The sequence below is a fragment of the Protopterus annectens genome, chromosome 11.part0 (genome assembly GCF_019279795.1).
Source record: "Protopterus annectens isolate FY-2018-M chromosome 11.part0, PAN1.0, whole genome shotgun sequence".
Taxonomy (NCBI): domain Eukaryota; kingdom Metazoa; phylum Chordata; order Ceratodontiformes; family Protopteridae; genus Protopterus; species Protopterus annectens.
Window position 1 is genome coordinate 1,495,022,490 of NC_056745.1, and position 15,578 is coordinate 1,495,038,067.

Below are 15,578 nucleotides of genomic sequence, written 5' to 3' on the forward strand. Positions count from 1 at the left end.
TTAATGGACATGCTTCACCTCAGGAAATCTAAACCCTTAGAGCTACACGCTCCAGGGACCTGAACCTCAGCACAGAAATAAATAGGACATGCTGGAGGGACAGATTCATATCCCAGAGGCTCCCCTCACTGTGGAACAAAATCCCAATCCATGTCAGGCAGAGCCCCTCACTGCCCCTCTTCAAGAGAAATCTTGACGAATGGATGGGAGATCGTAAGTTTGCCCCTGGGATCTCTTCTGTGTCGCTGCTTGACAGAGGTACAGTAAACAAACCTTAAAAGGGCTACCTTCAGTGACCTACTATACAGAGGCACAGTCAACTAATCTAAAAGGGTGGCGAAAGCCAAACATACTCTGGCTAGGCTTATAAATGCCCTAGGGCAGATAGCCTAGTATCAACATATGAACCTATGAATCTATGGTCAGTATGAGAAGAGGAAAGGAAAAGGGATGGTCTGTCCTACATTATGAAGTAATCAGTTGGCTGCAATTAACTGCTTTCCAAACACATTTATTCTATTAAAACAGCAAATCCACAGTTGAGGCTACACTTGTTCAAAGCAGGCTTTGGGGCCAGAGTGACTGACTTACCGCATCCTTCCTATGGCGTTACAGCTTCCCATAGAGTGACTGACTTACCTCATCCTTCCTATGGCGTTACAGCTTCCCATAGAGTGACTGACTTACCGCATCCTTCCTATGGCGTTACAGCTTCCCATAGAGTGACTGACTTACGTCATCCTTCCTATGGCGTCACAGCTTCCCATGAGATAACTAACCTCTAACAAATGATGACTTATGAGCTCTCCCAAGGATGTGCGGAAGAAACAAAATTAAAATTATAGATGCTATTGACAAAGATTCCTCAATCAGCTTACCTTGTCTTTCACAGAAAGTAAAAAGCAGTGGTCTCTGTACCAAAAACCAGGGAATACAATCCAAGAACTACCAGATTTAAAAAAGTGGGCAAATGATATGAAGAAACACCTGTCTAGGAAGATGGCAGCAGAGGTGAGGTATGAAAATGAGCAAAGTAAGTGCCATATCAATAAATGTTACTGTATGATCCGGAAAATAAGGCATGATATAGGGAGATGTAAATGAAGAAAAATATCATGTCAACCAACTGGTTAATGATAGTTACAGAACTATAGGGTGTATAAAAAGATTTATAAGGTCTAGGAAATCAAACATAATGAAGTCATTGTTTGTTAGTTACATTAGACCCAAACTTGAGTATGGAATAACAATATGGAAACCCTATAATAAAACAAGCATGAGTAAACTGGAAAGAGTACAGCGGAAATATACCAAGAGCATCCATGGATGTGAAAATTTAAGTTATTATGAAAGACCAAAATATCTGAACTTGTACAGTGTCTCCTACAGATATCCAAGAGGAGATCTTATTCAGGTATATAAGGCATTTAGGGACAACTACTTCTGGGAATGTTTGAGGTTATCAAAAAGTACTGGAGAATCATCAGATAAACTGTGTAGAAGGGGTCAGAATAGAGAGATGAAAAGCCAGCAAGCAAAGGAGACGAGTAGTGCTGAAATTGAATTCATCCTCAAGTCTTGGTGAGTACCTTTGTGAGGCAGACCCTGTTTTCACAAAATCTCAGCAAGGTAATACTGATATATAGACTGTATTTTTATACCATATATCATGGACAGAAGTAGGCCAAAAATTAAAATTAAAAGAGATACCCGGGTGCACAACAACCAGGATAAAAAAGTGCCCAATCCTGGTGCCAGGACTGGAAAAAATGACAGTGTAGACCCCACAAAATATGGAAACATTCCTACAACAGGGCCAGGCCAGGCCCAGAGGGATGATGGCCCCGCTGTTGTAGAAGGAAGTAGCAGTCCACAAAAATCATAAAACTGATAGGCCAAAGAAAAGCCAAAAAGAAGATAGAGTGGACTATTGAAGATAACAAAGAAAGTATGTATTGTTACTATTATGCAAAAATCCCAGAATTTCCAGAAACAAGATATTCAAAATGATTAAGAGAGAAATTACAGGAAAGAAAAACACTTTCGCAAGAAAAACTGTAAGAAGCTCCAAATGAAAATTTGTGTTCATTAATACCACATATTTGTGAAAAACAGTACATAGATTAAGAAATTTTGATATGTTTAGAAAAAGAAGCATCTGATGAAGTGCAGAAATATAAACAACAAAACCTAGAGGTATTTGAACAATATAAAAAAGAAATATGGACATGGGAAAGAGAGATTTGATATGGTGCAATATTTATGCAAAGGAGAAAGACAAATTAATCAATATAAAGAAGGCAGCCCCAAAGATATTTAAGGGAAATACAGGCAAAAAAATCTTGATATAGAAAATTTTACAATAAAAAAATAATATCACAAACATGGAGTGTAGAAAAGAAGACCAGTAAAGTAGAAGTTAAAAAAATGGAAGTTGAAGTTATGGAGTGCCTGTGAAGTGAAAAATTTGGTAAAGAAGGTCTAACACAGGTTACATCACAGCATGATGGAATGAGTCCCCAAAGTAAGGAGAAACAGGCAGATCAGGAAACATCTGAAGAGGAAATATGGACATGGGAAAGAAAAAGATATTTAATTTGGTGTAATATTTATGCAAAGGAGAAAGCAAAACTAACAAATACAAAAAGAGCAGCACCAAAGATATTTGAAGAGAAATACAGGCAAAGGAATCCAGACATGGAAAACTTTACAATACAAAAAAATAAGAAGACAAAGAGGAAAAGTAGAAAAGGAGATTAGTAATGGAGAAGTTAAAGAAATAGAAACTGAGGTTATGGAGTACCTGCAAAGTGAAGGATTCAGTGCAGAAAATCTAATTCAGAAAGCACCACAACAGGATAGAGCAATGGATATCCAGATTAAGGAGAAAATAGCGAAACAGGAAGCAAGTGGTTAGATGCCGTATCAAGATATTTTGGACCTTTCCACAGGAAATCGATATAAACATTCATTTGAAGCTAGACAGCAAGGAAAGGAACAGGAAACTGTGGAAACTCTGATGCAGTCAATGTTGAGGAGTGATAGGCCAGTGAGTTCCCATATGACAGAGCAACAGATAATACAGGATGAAATTGAAGAGAAGGTGCCACAGGAAGATAGGTTCATAGGCGTGTTCCTAGGTGTGCATTAGTCTAATGGCCCTGGAGCATTTACAAGCCTAGCCCATAGGATTACCATGGCATCGTGCCACCCAACCTTAGTTCCCAGTGCCTCTGTCGAGTAGAGCCACTAGAGTGATCCCTGGGGTGAATTTTCTATTTCCCATCCACTCATCAAGATTTCTCTTGAAGAGGGCCATTGAGGTGCTCTGTTTGACATGTATGGGAAGTCGATTACATAGCATGGACAGTCTTTGGGTTATGAACCTGTCCCTCCAGTACATTCTGTTGATTGTGGTAATGAGGTTGAGGTCTCTGGAGCGTGTGGTGCGGAGGGATTGGGATTTCTTTAGATGTAGCATTTCTGACAGAGCTGGGTCAGACATGCCTTTGTAAGTCAAGCAGAGATTGCCTTTAAGTAGGTGATATGAGACAGAGAAAAGTTTTTTGAATCTGTCCATATAAGACAAGTGTTTAAGGCCTAGAATCCTCTTTGTGAGGTACTTTTGCAGAGTCTCCATTTGCTGCAGATGTCTAGTGAGGTACATGCCAAATGGGGCATTGTACTTGATGACCTCTTTCTTCCTGGATGCAAAACCCTTAGTAATGAGATGTGCCAAATAGAAAGACTTTCTGACCACAGTGGCAGTGTGGTGGTCAAAAGAGAGGTTGCTGTCAACCTGTGTTCCCAGATCTCTTATAACGCCTTCTATGTTCAGTGGACTATCATCGATGTGGTATTTCATGGGATCTGGGTTTTTCCCAACTGGGATGATGACACATTTTTTGGCACTGAGCTTAAGGCCATAGTTCTGACACCAGTCACTGGTCTCAGTGAGGCCTTTCTGTAGGATGTCAACATCACATGGGAGTTAATAATGGCTCCCAACTTGCAGTCATCTGCAAACTTTGTCAGCCAGAGCTCCTTCGTGTTGGACTTCTGAGAAGTAGATACCAAACAGTAAAGGACCCAGGACCTAACCCTGTGGGACTCTACTCGTGACTGGTCAGCAGTCTGACTTGGAGTCAGCTACTTTCACACTGTGGATTCTACCTGTGAGCCAGTTTGCAACCCACCTAGTGATATAGGGGTTGATGCCTAGCTTAGTGAGTTTTTCTATGATTCTTGAGTGGGGAATGGTATCAAAGGCCTTGGCCAGATCAAGGTAGGCTGTATGAACCACCTTGCCTTCATCTACAGCTCTGGTGACTGACTAAAAGATGTCGACCAAGTTGAGCAGGCATGATCTACCCTTCACAAAACCAAACTGTGTGGGATCCAAAGTTTGGAGATTCCCTATATCCTTGTTTATTAGGTCCATGATAATGCATTCCATAGCTCTGCATATCAGACTTGTCAGGCTAATGGGGCAATAGTTCCCAGGGTCTGCAAGTCACTCCTCCTTTGTGGAGAGGGATGACTATAGCAGTGCACTATTTGTTAGGGACAAAGTCTGATGTGAGGCTGTGATTGAACAGGGTACACAGGTGAGGTGCCAGTTCACTCTGTAGTTCATGTAGAACACAGCCAGGGATATTGTCAGGTCCAATAGAAACTGTATTCTTGGCCTTGGACAGTGCTGTTTTAACCTGTGCAGCAGTAATACTAGGTGCCTGGCAATCTACTGGTATTGTGATTGGTCCTTTGGGGGGAGAGAGGGGTAAAGTTTGGACTGAATCTGTCGGCCAGTATACTGGCAATATCTGTTGGTTTGGTATATGAGGTACCATTGTGCAGTAGCTCAGAGCAAATCTGGGTATTGTCATGGAGGTTCTTTACATAACTATAGAAGGCCTTGTGGTTGCCTTTACTATCTGCTGCAATTCTGTTTTCATAGCTAGCTTTAGAGGATTTGATAAGGGATCTCAACTTTTTGTTGAGGCTGATAAGGGAGTTTTTCCAGTCTTGGGATTTTACCTTATTCCACATCAGTTTCCTCCTTCTGTTGTAGAGTTTGTTTATGGCAGGGAACACCAGATTGGCTTCCTTTTTTTGGAGGAGAGCATCTTGCTTCTATTGGGTATGGCGAGATCCATGCATTTGTGTATGTGTTCGTACAGTGCATTGGTGTATGATTCGGCAGTCATGCAACTATTCTCCATTTGCATAGGTGCTGTGAAGTTAGAGACCTCTGTTCTTAGGAGCCCAAAGTTAGGTTTGGAGAAGTTTTTCATGGTGGTTACTTTTGTGGAGGGGGGTGGATTTCCAAGGTGATTAGTTTGTGGTTGGATCTAACTAGGGAGGAATTGACTATTGGTGTAGAGCAACGGTCGCCCATGTTAGTAATGACTAGGTCAAGAATGCTGCTCCCTTTAGTGGGGTAAGAACAAGCTGGTCCAGGGCATTGGAATTAATGAATTCCATGAAATATTGGGCAAGTGTAGTGTTACATGAGTAGTTTTCCCAGTTAATGGAGGGGTAGTTGAAGTTGCCCAGTATGAGTGTGTTAAGTTGGACCCTAATATTCTCCAGGGTGCTTGGGAACATGGAGTGAGTGTCTTGGGACATGGTTGGGGACCTATAACAAGCTACGGCCTGAATCGCTGTCTTACCTAATGTTAGCTGCACCTGAAGTATCTCTGATGCATTATGTTGGACTACCAGTCTGGAGGTGTGCACATCCTTTATGAATATGGAAACACCACCACCTTTGAAGCTTCAGTCCAAGTTCTGGGGCAGAAAGGTGTGGAATGAGTTATAGCCTGGCAGTGCAGGGGTACTTTGTGCTGCCTTGAACCAGATCTCTGTTACAGCACAAATGCAGATGTTCTCCATTTTAAGGAGTGCTTCGAGCGAGTGCATTTTGAGATTTAGACTTCTAGCATTGAGCAGTATGATCCTCAGATTGCATTTGTTTGTAGTTGTTACTGTGGTGATTTGTTCTTTGGAGTACCACCTAAAAAAGGCACTATAGGGGGGCAAGAGCCTTGGCCAGAATCTGGAAGCCCAGAGGTGACAGAGGCAGACCATCTCTGGCAAAGCATCGAGGTCTGTCAGTCATGTCACCCCAGGCAGACAGATACTGGATCCCCTTAGAATGACAGCAGAAAATTATCCAATTGTTGACATCAATCATTTTCTGCTTGTACTGTGATATCATTCTGGGTGATGGTGGGATGCTGTTCAGGGCTAGGGTCATACTCACCTGGGCTACATAATCCAAGAGCTCCTCCATATCTCTTTTCATGTAGTCCAGGGAGGTATGTCTCAGGTCATTCACACCCACGTGTACAATGACAGAGTTATATTTGTACCTGTTGTTGAGGGACCTGAGTGCGTGTGTTATATGGCAGATCCTGGCACCTGACAGGCAGCTGACTGTTACTTTCTCCTTATTCAGCCTAGTGAGTGGGGCATCAGTGTGCCTCACTATCGACTCACCTATGACTAGTGTGCTGGGCCTGCTGTTTTGCCTTAGGGGCTTTGGTTGAGTGGCACACTGTTTAGGAGAGTTATGTGTCTCATGATTAGCTTTCTGTTGTGGTGGTTGAGTGCATTTCTGCCTTGGAGGTCTCTGCTGTTTGGGTAGATTTTTATTGAGAGCCTCTGCAAAGGTGGGTGTGTGGTTTGTGTTTTTATGTGAAGGCAGTGCTGGTGTTTGTTCTGGAGGGCTAAGTGTTCCATGTGGTGTGGTGCAAGTGTTGACCTTCTCCTCTTGACCATCTATTCCAGTTTTGGCTGGAGAGTGATTGGCTTCCAATCTGGATATATAAGTGCATCTCTTGCAAGTCTAAGTGTTGGGAGGTAAGAGGAGAGGGTTGTCGGTAAACATGAGGCAGTTACTACATTGCCTCAGGATGCCCAAGTTCACCAGGTTAACAGGAGAAAGCACAGGGAACTGACCTTTAGACATGCCTGGAGGGGTGGGCATTAATAATAAGTACTGGAGCTGTTTCCTTGCAGAATGTTTAGTAATGGTAGCGCTTTTGTGTGCTACAATAATTTCTACAAGAAGTCTGGTATGGTAAAGTGCTAAACTAATAAGCTAGCAAAAGTGCAGGAGAGGAGAGAACTAGCAGATCTAAGGGAAAATTTGAAGAGCAGACTTTGGCACCTCTCAGAAGTGTACAAACAGTCCTGGATACAGGAAATCTGTATCTGGACTAGACTAGTTACAGGAAAGGTGGGAAACCAGCACAACCCGGGCTTTTAAGCCAGAAAGTTGAAAAAGATGGAAACACTGCCCAAACGGCCAATAAACTCCAAATTCTGGGCCAGAAACCTCTTGTCGTAGATAGACTACCTAGTGCTTACCACTCCCACTGATAAGCTAGAAGGCTTCACTCCGACACAGAGAGGTTAGAACTTTCTATAGAATGCCCACAGGAAACGGAAAACAAGGGATGTGCCCTTAGTTTGGAAGGAAATGAGCTAAGAGAAGAGTTCCTTGATTTAATATACATGGATTGGTATATTCAGGTCAATGAGAGAAATAGACTGCAGAAGGTCAATAAAACCCCAAAAGTCAGAATTCTGATAAAATGAATGAATGCAGTAATTAGAACTGTCCATAGAGATCCTTTTTTTCCCTCGGGTCTCCACTGAAAATGGGCCACAAGCCCAGCTGGACCAATCCGGTTAACAAATTTTAATAAATAAAAAAATAAATAAAATGTGATATAACAGAGGTAAACATGATATATTGTTGTGCTGCTGTTCTACCACAAGATCACAGAGTAGCGAGGGAAAGGAAGGGGAGAAATATTGTTGTGCTGCTGTTCTACCACAAGATCACAGGGTAGCGAGGGAAAGGATGGGCAGAAATCGAATACCATCATGGAAGTATCGACTAGAGAAAACTATAAAGCAATTAAGACAAGAAGTTTCACTGTTAGAAGACTATAGAAGAGGGACTAGATCAACAAGAATACTTAGAAAGATAAATGTGATTAAAGCAATGCACAGTATCAGAACAGACCAGGATCTATCATGCACTATCGCAAATAATGAACTTAAAATTTCAGCACAAGCAAGAAAAACTTAGAAGATACGGAAAAAAATATAAAGGAAAAGTACAAAATAAGCAATAGAGAGAATTGGGAAATAAGGTAAAAGGAATTGAAAGACCACCAAAAAAAGAGGAAGTACATCCATTTTGAAGAAGCATCTATGAAGATCCTGTGGAACATAACAAAGATGCTAAATGGATAGAAGAAGTAAAAGAAAGAATAAGAAGTTTAAAGGTACAGGATATGAAATGGGATCAAGTAAAAGCCACATAGATTGAAACAAAGTTAAGAAAAGCCTCTAATTCGAAAACCACAGGCCCAGATGCAGTACCTAACTTTTGGTTAAAAGTATTACCATCTTTGCACAACGATTTAGCCATCAGTAAGAACTATTTATATGCACACCCCAAACAGACACAAACCTGGCTAACAACAGGCAAAACAATGCTCCTTATTAACAGTGAACCTGCAAGCTATCCTAAAAATGATAGACCAACAATTTGCCCTCTGACGATGCATAAACTATACATGGGAATTGATGCCGACAGAGTTTATAGTAATTTAGAAGAAAACTCAATTATGGCAGTAGAACAAAAGGGCAATAAAAGAAAGTTATAGGGAATAAAGGATCATTTGTTGTTAAATAAAGTCATACTGGAGAACTGTAAAAAAAGAGGAAGAATTTAAGTATGGCATGGATTGATTTGATAGTATTCCACATTCATGGATAAAAGAGTGCTTAAAAATATATACGATACACCCTACACTGATTGACTAAATTACAGTGACCATGAAACAGTGGCAGACCACTTTGCAATTAAGCCATGATAAAGGACAGATTATTATCTCAGGGATAAAAATTCAAAGGGGGATATTCCAGGGTGACTCTCTGTCACTGTTGCTATTCTGCCTTGCCATTAATCCATTAAGCTGTTTACTTAACAGCTTAGGCCATGGCTACAATTTGGCTCCTAGAAAACAACAAAGTCTAACAACTTCTCATCTTCTCTTTGTTGATGATTTAAAACTGTATAGCTCATCAGATAAGGAACTGAAAGCACAGCTGCAGGTTGTCAAAACTTTTTCAGATTATATAAGAATGTCATTTGGTCTTGATAAGTGTGCAAAAGCAACCTTTAAAGCAGGAAAACTGCAGCACTAGGAAAACATCAGTTTGAGTCAAGAATGTGATATGAAAGAACATGAGCAAGAGGGAGTGTATAAAAATGTGGGAAATGAAGGATCAGCAATAAAACATGAACAAATGCAAATAAAACTTAGGAAGGAATACTTTAGAAGACTTAAATTAATTCTGAAAACAGCATTGACATCTAGGAACAAACTCCAAGGTATAAACCAATTTCCTCTTCCTGTCCTAAGTTTTGAAGTGACTGACTGGCCCCAAAATGTGTTGGATAGGTTAGATAGGAAAACAAGAAGGATGCTTCATGCTCACCAAATTATTTATAAAAATCAGTGCATACCAAGATTATATATTCCCTGTTCCGAAGGAGGGATGGGCCTCCTTGAAACTGATTACATATATAGATCTGCAATCATGGGACTCCACACATACCTGCTGACCTCACAAGACTTTGAAACATGAGGAGAATAAGTCTAAGATTACTTCCCTGCTTAATTTAGCAGAAGCATATCGGCGTCAAGCAGGAATGGAAATCAAACCAGAAGTAGATAAAAATCAGGCAGCAACTGAATGTGCCATAGAAAGAATATAAGGTGAAGGACCAGATGAGAAAGCAAGAAATGTGGAAAAAGCATAAATATAGTTGCAAGTATAGAAAACTTCTGGAAGAACCTTATGTTGATCAGGAATGAACACAGGAATGGTTAAGGAGAGACAAATTCAAACCAAGAAATGAAAGGCTGATATTGGCAGCCCAATACAGTGGGCTACATACATGCTGGTTTACAAAGTCCATTGAACATGTGGCAGAAATGGACAAATATAGGTTTTGTAAGACCGAATTGGAAACAGTTGCACACCTCGTTGCTGGTTGTCACATACTAATGCCAGAAGGACTGTATACTGAAAGGCATAATAATGTGGCAAGACTGTTGCAGTAGGGATTGTGCAAGCATTATGGTATTGAAGTGGCTGAAAAACATTGAAAATGTGAGCCACAAAGCATCAGAGAAAATGATGAAGTTTATATCACATGGGATCACCCATTACCAACCGTTCAAAAGATAGATGCTAGAAAACCAGATATAGTGGTCCAAGAAAAGAAGACAAAAGTAGCATTGATCATTGAAATCACCATGCCCAGTGACTATAGTGTCTTGTGTACAGAGAGACACAAAGTCATAAAATATCAGGATTTGCAAGAAGCAATGAGAGCAACGTAAAAGAAAGATACCCAGACAGTTCCAATAATAGTTGAAACAATGGGTCTTATAAAAAAGAATTGACAATAATATTTAGATATGTTATCAATCCATGTAATCCCATATACATTGCAGAAGGAGTCATTACTGGGCACATTGAGAGGGGTGCAAAGAGCACTTTTGGCTGACATCAAAGATTGAACAATACTAATTTCATGAACTTTAATTGTACTTTGATTTAGGAATGGGGTCCATTCCTGTCATGCTATTAGAAACCCAAATATTTGGAGAAATTAAAAAAAGATTCTATAGGAATGCGAAGTATAATTATTTGTTCTCTGCAGAGTAGCCGATGCATGGAACATACTACCAAATTATATTAAAGCAAGTACTAGTTTAGATATTTGTAAGAAAAGCCTGAACACTTATTATGGAAACAAGTGTTTTGGTATATCGGCAAACTACAAGGGCATTAATGCCCATGCTTGAAATATTTGTATGTATGTATGTAAATTTATAAAACATAGAAAAGAAATAAATGTGTAAGAAAAGGCAACCTGACTAAAACAAATGCAACATAATTACAGATATTTTTGGAATACAAGACTTAGAAACAATATATTGATCCTTTGACGTGGAAACTCAGAGGACAAAGAAATATAATCCTTCCTATTTAAACAAACACAATGTAAATGCGTACAAAGCAGTAGCATCACCTGAACACAGCAACCCACCCTCACATTTTCAAGCTGCATAACACACACTACTCCTTTTCTGTTACTATATAGTGTCTTTACACACAATCACTCGCTCACTTCTGCTACTACTTAGCCACCCAAATATCTCATCCCTCATATGCCCCTCTTCCTTCTAATGCTTCTTTTTCCTCTCTCAGTTCACCCTCCCCCTTCACTTTTCAACCATCCCTCTGCAATCAGCTGTATTTACATCCGAATTTACTGTAAATCATTCACCATGTGTCTTTGTTCTTCCTGCTAAACTAAATAAGTTTATTTTCACACCTCTATTATAGTGTGTTCTGGATGATAAATAGGGAAGTTGTTCTGTATATAAAGTTTCCAGAATTCATGGAGTGCTTTTATAACATGTGCTAAGCACTTTTTTATTTGGCTTTAAAACAATAGATAAATAAATTATAAAACAAACAAATAACTATTTACATAAGCCCACAGCTGATCAATACATCAAAGTTATACGTCAACAACAATTAATATTTTTCAAGCAAGTATTTAAGTTTAAGCCAGGATTTATATGAATGTGTAATATTAGAAGCTCTCATGTTTATAGCATGCAATTCATTACTGCAAACAATTTTTGACATACTAATAAATTCAACAGTAGAGGGGGTAATTTGACTTTTCCAATTTTTAGTCATTACTTTTCTGGCTAAGAAGAGTCCGAAGAAGACGCACTTGGGTTTTTGGAATAATCTGAGGAATCGGAGGATTAACCAGAATGAAATATTTAGAAATATTACCTCTATCTGACCATAGGGCTTGAATGAAGTTATTAATGCCTTTCCAAAAAGGGCAGATGACTTCACATTCATGTACCATATGCATCCAATCAGTGTTATTTCAGAATCGCATTGCATTTAATTTTATTTGGTTTAGTCAGAATTGTAATTTGTTGGGAGTGACAAAATCTTCGTGTAATTTTCTATTATGATGAAGATGGGGTTTTATCTGTAGATTTTAATATTCATTTATTGTATTCTTCAGAGAAGTTCTCATTACTAATTTTGGAGAAATAATTCTAATAGGAATTGTCTAAATATGTGAATTGTAACTTAAGAATTTTATACATTTGTGACAAATATGATTCCTTTTCATTGTATTATTGTTATTTTTTTAAGAATTCCAATAATTTGGGGAACAATTTCTTATTTAGGTTATATATCTTATTTAAGTCTGTGTTCACAAAGTCTCTAAATATTTGTAAAATTAAACAATTCTCTGAATCCTGATTGTATTTGGATGTTACATTTTCAGCAGTACATATATCAGTACCATTTAAGAATTGATGTCACTAAATTAGGTTACTTTGTTATTTTGAAACTAGTTTTTTTTGAAGTTATGAGTTCCTAAGGAGTTATTTGTATATGCTGTTGGTAACACCTACAATATTAAGTCTTTAATACAGTGGTTAGAATATGTGAACTTTCGGAAAGATGAAATCATGTTATTTAAATAGCAAATTTGAGAAGAGGGTATATTCCACTTACACAAAAATATTTTAATAACTAGATAAAACTATTACAGACTATTTATTTATGATTGGTTGTGATATATTTATTTACTAATTACATTTATTGATGTATTTGTTTCCATTATGAATCAGAAGACACATTTATCCACAACACTATAACTTTTACAATTGTTGAAGTAGCATAAATTGAATATCAGTGAATCCTATTTACTGTTATCCCAACACTTTTTGTGCCAATCAAAGGAAACTCTTGGTTTAGAAAGATGCCAACAAATATTAAGTAGCATATTATTTATCTTCTTTATCAATTTTTTGGTGGTGATAGTACTAAAGATTGTAAGACAAGCAATACTGTTCTTCCATGGTAAAGAAGAATTTGTTCCAATTTGTGATTAAACTTAAAATTTAATCAACAACCTGTTGAAAGTTTGCTTGTATCATTTCTTTACTATTACACATAATAGTTATACCAATGTATTTGAAGTTAGAATATTTTTGTATGATTTTTTAAAATTTATTATTAACTATTAATGCACTTGTTTTATTATGATTACACCTTAAGTTCAAGATTTCTTCAAACTGTTTCCTAGAACTAATTATATGTTCTAATTAATGTTCTATATTTCTTATTGTTAGTAAAATATGATCAACAAAGAGGTGAATCTTTAGTTCAAATTCTTCTTTTATTTTGATACCATTAATATTCTTATTGGATCTAATACTATCAGCAAAGGGTTTTATAGCTAATGCAGAAAGTAAGAAAAATAAAAGCCTAGAAAGTACTTTTTTTAACTTACTTTTTCTATGATAATATTGTTTTATATCTGTGATTATTGCCTGTTATTAATTTCAGTGTAATCACTACTTGTTTTTATTCCAAGGCAGAGCCTGAAATGGTAGAGTAGAATCATCTTTCTTCCCCAGTCAGCAACTCTAAATAAAATAAAGATATTTTTCATGTCTGTTGAATGTTTTTGAAATGAGAGAGATTAAAATTGTAATGATAATATTGTGACCATCTTTCACAAAATACAAATAGGATGTAAATGAACACAATAGTTTAAATAAAAAAGAATAAATTATTCCTAATAAGTATTTTCTCCAAGTTCATAGAGATAGCTGTAATGTAGTTTGTACGGATACTATGAAATGGTATATATTACCATGCAGTGACATAAAGCAGTTTGCTCAGGAAACTGCAGTCAGCTCTAGAACTATTCCGGCGAAGGTTATAATCCACGTCTCATTTTTTAGCTTTGCTTTGCACCATGCATAAAGCCTAGCCCATAACTTCCATGGACCTGGCTCTGCCCCTCCATGTTCCTCTGCATGATTACGAATACATCCAAGACAGCTGTAGCTCACAGAAAATTAAAATTGCTTTCTGCAGAAATCTTTGAATGTGTTGCCTTTAATGAAGTGAACCTTTTAACACATTGGTGGTCTGTTGTAGGTTGGTGGTCTGTTGTAGGTAGTCTTAGGTTGGGATTCCTAGATGGTTAGCATATTCAGAAGTGCAAATTAGCATGGGTAACTGCTATGCAATGGTAAAGAAAAAAATTGGATACTATTGAGTACATAATGGAAACCCCTTCAAAGGAGCCACAATGATAATGCAAATGAAGGATCCTAAAATGGTTGACTCCTTATGTTAAACTCCACGTTTTAGGGTGTACTTGATGGGTGTCATGCTAGAAATAGTAGCATGTGATAGCAGTAGATTCACATCGATGCATCAATGGTAATTTTGTCTGAATCCATATTGCTGAAAACTGTTTTCAGTGTCATAGAAACACTTTTCAGTGGATTGCAGACAAGCCTAACTGCAAACCCCCATTGGTGGATACCTCCCACCCCATCATCTTAAATATATTAGCTTCAGGGTCACATAACAGTGACAAAATGGACAACATCAAGTTGAACCTATGAACTATGAGCATCAATAGTCGCTGAGAATGTTTTTCCCTAGCCATTAGTCACTGACAATGTTTCTCCCTAGACATTCATTCACAGTAACAGCACTGCCAAGAACAGCAGTCATATAAATGATTAGTTCTCATTGGGAACCACTGCTGGATGCAGCACTCAACCATCTATGCCAGCAGAGTAGGTACAGAGAGTAAGGCCAAAGCTTGAACAAATACTGAGTTCTGATGATGTTTGGTCATATTGAATAAAAGAGCTAAACTGGTGTTAATAAATCATACTCCTTGCATTCCTGAGTGTTACAAGGTGTGTGTTTTTTCAGTATTTGTTCAAGCTTTGGCATTGCTTTTTTTATTGTTTGCTTATTGGTTTGTTATTCATCTTGGTACAGAGAGTGCCGGATATACCACCACCTGATAACCAAGAGATTGTTGAACATTTCATAGTGGACAGGAACATAGTCACCCACAGGCTGAATCAAGGAGGATGCATGGTGTGTCCATTCCTGTGAGCACAAAACTGTGTGTTGCCATAAACATCTTAGCTACAGGGACACCTTTCAGCAACCTATGATGGGTGTATTATAAATATCACAGACATCAGCCTTGTGAATTGTTAACCAGTTCCTTGATATTATGTTATAACATGTGGAGGAAAATAACTGGTTCAGCAGGACCACACAGTACAGAAGCAACATCATGCAGGCTTTTTGTGACATCTCCCATTTCTCTGAGATCCTGGGTGTGAACCATATATTTGCACCCATGTTGCTATCAATATCCTATCAGGTCCAAAGAGAAACTCCTTGAAATGTGGGGTAGTCAATAATTTGCAGGGTGTTATTTACAATATGTCTGCGCATCACCTAGGTAGTTCACATCATTCATACATTTGGCACAGGCCTGACCTATAACAATCATTACAGTGAGCTGATTTCCCATGGCTTCCTTACGTTGGCAGGTGCAAATACATGCCAGATAGACATCTCTAAACATGCAGGTACCATGT